Genomic DNA, 7,763 nt, shown 5'->3' with positions numbered 1-7,763 from the left:
TCCCTGAACAACCAACACAAGGAGATTTCCCTCCATTAGTCTATATTTATGATGTAATGCACTATATGTATCAATAATGACAATTGAGCAGCTGTACTTATCAAAAAATTTCAAACATGCAATTTCAAAACTTATATAAAAATCAAAGCTCTGATACCACTAAAACATGTCACACCTTATCCCTTGTAAGGCATGACATGTTCCCGTAACATATCTAATGAATCACAGAACTCCACCTACCGATAACCCATTAGTTATGCTACAAAGGATTTTAAAACAAACCATAACTTTTTATTTTATCAATTCTTTTTTGGAAAACTATATGAGAATAGTTAAAATTCCATGTAAACATTCATTGGAAATAATGATAGACTAAATATTGCAAAAGTTACATTTTCATATGTCTCAAAGTAAAATACAAAATAGTTACAAACTCAAAATGTGATAGCAATGCAATGCTTTTAAATACAAACTGCTCAATGTCCATACATCCATACATATAGGTACAAAATACATCTAAAAGGAAATTACAAGGGTATACCTACGATATATACCCACAATCAAAACCAAAATGCTGCTTCCAAGTCTCTCACTCAGCAGCCTTTTCCTTTCCCGTTCCTGCGACAGCATAAATAAGCTATCGCTGAGTATATCACTCAGTGGTGCACAACTAATAACTTTAAAACTTAAAGTAAAGTAAAACTTGTTGAGGCATAATAAATCACATCTTTCTTAAGCATTTAAAACATCACGATAGTTCATAAAAGCCATTTATTGGAATAACATTTCAAATGAGAAATCACACTTCATAAATAACAGTTCACAAAGCAATAGTGTTGCCAACATCAACACACAGTTCAGGCCATGACACAAAATTTCACGATCAGTGCCGTGTTGTACACCACGACAAAGCAATCTCAACCTCACCAACTGTTATTAATGAGGGAAGGGCTAGCTAGCTAATGAGTACTCATATAGTCTTACCCCACTAACCATTATTAATGGGAGACATAATCAATATCAATTATAAAACCCCAAGTAGCTATTACTATTGGAGAGTTCCGAAGGGACTGTCATGCTAACTGTGGTTTCAAAACAATTTTCAAGAGTTTCTAAATCAATAATCATGTTTGCAAAACAATAACATATTCAAATCATCATAAAACCCATAAAAGGGGTGGCAACACACAAATTCCTCAAATATAAGAGAAAAACATACCTCATTCAAAATAAACTCATTTCAAATCAAACTCATTCAAATAAACTCATTCAAATCAATTTACAAAGCTAAAACAAAGAAAAAGGTTAGTTGTGCACAAACCTTCAATAATTCTCTTTCCTTGTTACCAACTTCTCCTTGTCCGTTCTAACTTTTCTTTCTACTGAAAATACACAAATATAATACCTCAATACCAATCTCAATTGCTGCCAAAAACTCATTACATACATGTCTAATGCATCCCAAGTTAGCTTTGAAAATTTTAGAATATTTTGGTTTTGGGACAGCTTGGTACCCCAATCTTTGAACCCAATTTGTACCTAGTTTCGATCATAATTTGATGAGGTGTTCTTCATAAAAAATGTTCATTTAGGTCTTAACTTTATTTTCCTTTTTGAATCACCTAATTCGGAGCTGTGTAGCTAAAGATATGCCCAAAACACGATTACTGTTCACATCACTGTTCATGCTACAGATTTAGTTCTGGCAGATTTGATCAAGTTAAGTCCATAATTTGGTCTAATGTTCTTCATATGAAATGTTCTACTATGTCTTAGGTTTCCATCGGTTCAAGAATTTCCTAAATCAGAGTTTTCTAGAGAGAGTTATAGCCTTGCAAAGTTTACTGTTCATTTGGTGAATTTTAGGTGCCTAGATTCTGGCAGATTCGGTGACCCAAATTCATTCCGCAATTTGATTGAGTTAAGTTCATAATGTGGCCTAACATTCTTCATATGAAATGTTCTACTATATCTTAGGTTTACATTAGTTCAAGAATCGCCTAAATCGGAGTTTTCTAGAGAGAGTTATAACCTTGCAAAATTTACTGTTTATTTGGTCAATTTTAGGTGCCCAGATTTTGGCAGATTCAGTGACACGAATTCATTCCGCAATTTGATTGAGTTAAGTTCATAATTTGGCCTAACATTCTTCATATGAAATGTTCTACTATATCTTAGGTTTACATCGATTCAAGAATCACCTAAATTAGTGTTTTCTAGAGAGAGTTATGGCTATTTAAACTTTACTGTTCACGTGCATAATTCTGCAGGTTCCAGAATTTTATCTCCCATTTCAAGGCTCATTTCAGGTGGCTTAAGGTCATTCTCGGGGCAAGGTATCTTCATGAAAATTCTAACCCTATGTTTTAAGTTTCATTTCCAATTGGTTTCACACCAATTGGAGTTGTGTAGCTCAATTTATGGGCTGTCAAACACACTGAACTTAGTGTGCAAATTCTGCCCTAGGTTTAAAATTTTCATTTCTTCAATTATTCCCTTTAACCAACCTCAATTCACATTTAATTCACCCAAAATGACTATAATTTAGCATTGACATATCAATGGCACTTCCTAGCACAAACCCCACAATTTTCAAACACCAAAGTTTGCAATTTTCCTTAATCCTACCATTTCATTACTTCTATTCATCAACCCAATGTCAATTCAAACTAAATAAACCTCAAATGATCATAATTTAACACTACACACACCAATTTCACTCTATAGCACCAAAACCCAATTTTTCCATGAACCCTAATCTCCCATAATTCAATTTATGCAATCTCATGAAATCTTACTACTCCCAATCATGCATACTACTTCAATTTAACTTAGATTTATCATCAATTTAACTAAAATACATCAAAACCCTAATTTCCTCTAAGTTGGCCAACCCTAGTTTAGATTTCCATACATGTTTCCTTTCAATTTCTCATGAAATTTCATCATAAGTTAACTTTATTCAAAGCTTACACAACTAATCTAACATGAAAAGAAACTTACCTCAAGTGATTTCTTTCCAACTTCAATTTTTCTTCCAATTTCTCTTGCTTTACTTGCTCCAATACCTCAATCAAAGTTCTCTTTGTTCTTTTCTTTTAATCGGTTATGGGATTTATGAAGGGAATTGAAGTGAATCAAGACTTGGAAGGGAAAACAATGGTGGAAGAAGATTGGAGAAGAAGAGAAAAGAAGAGAACGGGAGAGTGAAGATGGGTGGTGGCACATAGAGAATAAAAGGGAGGGGTTTGTCTTCTTTCATACCCATTTTATTTCTTTTAATTAGTTAATTAAGTTTAATTGTCACAAGCCCATTGGTCCCTTAATTTTTTTTTTTTTGGTAAAAAATGCAATTTAAAATTCTAGATTTTTGCCTCTTTTATTTTCTTTTCACTTTTACTTTAATTTTTCCCTCAATATTTCTTCATAATTCAATATTTTATTTTCATTTAATTAAATTGATATTTTGGTCAAAAAATCAACTCTTGAAGTGAATTAACCAAAATGCCCCTTATCGGGTCATAATCCTTTTTTTTTTTTGATACCCCTTAAATCCTTAGGTCTTTGCTTCACTTGAATTTTTATTGTGTCTATCTCAATTAATTTTTTATTTATTTTTAGTCTTCAAGGTGTCTTTGAATAGAATAGTCACGGACAAAAAATGGTACTGTTCATAACTTGGAGGTTCAGGCTGTTACATAGGAAGCATTAAAATTAAGGCATTAGAACCTTGAAATTTAAAATTCAATCTAGGGTTACATTTATCATACTTGATGAGTTATGTGCCTAATCAATTTCCAATGCCCAAAAGCATACCAAAACACATTTTAGCATATACTAAACATTCATTTGCCATCAAGAATTGAACTTTAGGAATTTAATTCATTAAACCCTAACTAAAAGAGAGGTTTTGATTACTAACCATCAAGGTGCACAATCAATGAATCCCTCTACCTTAGGATGCTCTTAGGACCCCAATTGTAGTCCCTCTAACTTGTCCACCATAAGCACACCAAGTAGCACCAATGGCAGCCCCTAAAAGTCACTTTAGCTCTTGCCAACCACTTGGAATTAGAGGGGTTTGCTTTGGTGAAGGTTAATGGATGTTTGGTAGGCTAGAAACACTTTCTATCACTTTTAATTCAAAGAAAATCAACAATTTTCTCTTTGAATCAATTGAGAAATGAAGAGAGGAGAATGAGGACCATGGTGCCGTCCAAAATGGAAAGGAAGAAGAAGATGCATTCTCTTTCTTCCTTTTCCCTTATATACTAAAGTCAACTCTCACTTACTCCATTGCCACATGTCACCACAAGATTCAATCTTGCTTTTGTTTGACTTAATATTATGAAGCCAAGTGTCAAGCTCCAATTAAATCACAAAAAATGGTCTTTCATCATGGGAAGACAAGTGGCAAGCTTGTATGGTGCCATGTGTTACCATCTCATGGTGCCACATGTCATCATGTGAAAAGACCAATTTACCCTTACTTTTTAATTTGAGTTCTCAACCCAAAATTATAATTTCTCCTCTTCAAATTAATTTATATCAAATATAAATTAATTGATTAATTAATCTTAATTAATTTCTCATAATTAAATTCATATTTAAATAATTTAAGTATGAATTTAATTTATGCTATACATCCAATAACCTAGATTTGGTTTTAAGTCATGCTAGGGACATTGCAATCTTATTGCAAACTAAACCTATTTAATTAATTAATTAAACTCTTTAATTAATCAATTAAATCACATTTTACTTGGTGATTAACTTGTGTAAATATGTGACTTACTAGGCTCATTACTTATTGGCAATGATAAATGATATTATCTATCAATTGTTAGTAGTATGCCCTAAAGCATATCATTTTGTATGTATCTTGTACATATTTTATTAATAAAAAGCAATTTCACTTTTCCGTTTACATAATATATTTATGTGTAATAGAAAAGGTCCATTGATATTTTGTTATAAATTCTATTCTTAAGTTATTAAGAATATGAGTGACAGTATTTCTAGCACAAAGTATCATAAATTGGTTCACAATCGAGGACACTTCACAAAGGACATGACTTATCCAGAAAGATTATAATCATGTTTGTTCCCAATGTATTTATATGAGATATAAATAAGATGGAGTGGTGAGTCACATGCCACATAAAAAACATGATAGGCACTTATACATGATAAGTAGGCCGAACCAGTGACACTTATGACAAGCACATGGAGTTTACTCTTGTCAATGCATTGTTATATAGCATATTAGTGCATATAATCTTTAGACCTGAGATAACACAGTTATCTTGTATATAGGTAGTTTGAGTTTGATACTGCTTTCATACTTGCACTGTGTATGGGTATATTGGCATGTGTTGGCTCCTACTAGTTATATATGGAGATAGGTGTTGATCAAGATGGAATCTGTTACCCTAAGTAAATAGGGATAAAATCCTATGTTCATTTAATTGTTCTTAACGTTTCAAGTTCCTGGCCAGGATAGATAGATTTAGTCAGAAAAGTGTTTCTGACAAGAAAATCTAATTAATCAAGAACTACAATTAAAAGAGAACATAATGTTCATAGCAAATGGGGTTTGATATTAACCATGACTCCAGCTCGAATTGGGATTTTGTAATAGAGAGATTCAAGTGCATGGTAATATATGATTAAAAGTTCATTTAAGGTATTCCTTATTACTGATTGGGTGGCCATGGCATACTATGCTAGGTGTCAACCATGGTCTATGAGATGCCTGAAATGATTTAGAGAAATCATTTACGGTAAGAAAGAGTTCTAATGATATTAAGAGTTAATATCATTTCTCATTGCCAATGAGTAATGAGCCTAGTAAGTCACACATCTACACAAGCTAATCACCATTTAAAATGTGATTTAATTGATTAATTAAAGAGTTTAATTAATTAATTAAAGAGGTTTGGTTTGCAATAAGATTGCAAAGTCCCTAGCATGACTTGAAGCCAAATCTAGGTTATTGGATGTATAGTATAAATTAAATTTATATTTAATTTAATTAAATATGAATTTAATTATGAGAAATTAATTAATGGAGATTAATTAATTTATTAATTTATATTTGATATAAATTGATTTAAAGAGGAGAAATTATAATTTTGGGTTGAGAACTCAAATTAAAAAGTAAGGGCAAATTGGTCTTTTCACATGGTAACATGTGGCACCATGATATGGTGACACATGGCACCATATGATCTTGCCACTTGTCTTCTTATGATGGAAGACCACATGTCATGATTTAAATGAAGCTTGACACTTGGCTTCATAGGATTAAATCAAATAATAACAAGATGGGATCTTGTGATGACATATGGTAAAGGAGTTAGGTTTTGACCTAAGTATATAAAGAGAGGTTATAAAGAAAAATCAGCCACTCACTCTTTCTCTCCAAAAGGTGGACGGCAACTTGGAGTGTCTTTCTCCTCTCTTCTTTTCTCACTTGATTCAAAGAGAAATCTCTATTTTCTTTGAGTTAGAATTGCTAGAAAAGGTTTCTAGTCTCCTACATGCCCATTAACCTTCACTAAAGCAATAAATCCCATATTAAAATTGGTTGACAAGGCTTGAGAAGCCAATCTAGGGGCTGCCATTGCTACTTTGGTGTGTGCTTATGGTGGACAAATTAGAGGGACAACATTTAGGGTCCTAAGAACATCCTAAGATTGCATCAATTGTGCATCAGGAGGTTAGTACCTAAAAATCCCTCTTTTAGTTAGGGTTTAATTGAATTAAATGTTAATTCATATTCTTTAATGGCAAATGAAATTTTAATGCATGCTAAAATATGTTTTGGTCTGCAATTGGGCATTGAAAATTGATTAGGTTCATAAAAAACTTGGTATTGTGCATGTAACGTTAGAAATAATTTTTGAAATTCAAGGTTCTAATACCTAATAATCAAGCTTACACTCCTTCAATTGCTATCAGAGCCACTATATTTGCCATTAAGATTGAATACGAGGCTTAATTGTGTGATTGGATCAAATTTGGATTGATTCAAGGCTGTTTAGGTGCTCAAGAGTGGCGGCTTGAATGAGGAACACGCCTCAAAGGGTGTTTGGAGTTTGGGCTTGGTTTTAAGGCCCATAATTAAGCCCATACCTAATTAAATTATTTGATTAGGAATTTTATCACGCAATTAATTTATAAAAATTATTTTCATAGAATTAAATTTGAAAAGGGTTTCTAAATTTAAATTATTAGAATAAGATTCAAATCTGAATTTTGGTTTGAATATGTGATATTCAATTTAATTTTTAGTACGTATATTTTATTTAATTCTTAAATTTTAATATGCATGATGGATGATCATGGACAGTAAAAGACCAATATGATTGGATTTATTTCTTTCTTTTTTCTTTGGGTTGTAAAATAATTAATTTTATTTTAGTGGCATGTATTATAAATGTTATAATAATTTAGGTTGTAATTTCATTTATTTGAGGACTTTAAAGTCCATATTCTTGTAAATTTGCCTTGGTATGCCAAGGATTACAATGTAATTGGATTGTAAGAAGATCAAGGAGGTCAAGAGCATTGATGGGACTAGTGAGAGGAAATCAAGATCAAGTGTTGATTATGTACTCCTTCAGCAACTCTTGTAAAATGAATGAATGAAATACACCTAGGAATGCCCTGATTCAATGCTTGGTGGCTCAGAATTGAATCCCTTTGAAAGTCTATGATTACCATATTATTTGTTTATCCATGCATGCATGAGATGTATG

This window comes from Hevea brasiliensis, chromosome 8 (assembly GCF_030052815.1).
Source record: "Hevea brasiliensis isolate MT/VB/25A 57/8 chromosome 8, ASM3005281v1, whole genome shotgun sequence".
In the NCBI taxonomy this organism is placed as follows: Eukaryota; Viridiplantae; Streptophyta; class Magnoliopsida; order Malpighiales; family Euphorbiaceae; genus Hevea; species Hevea brasiliensis.
This window is presented reverse-complemented; position numbering follows the sequence as displayed.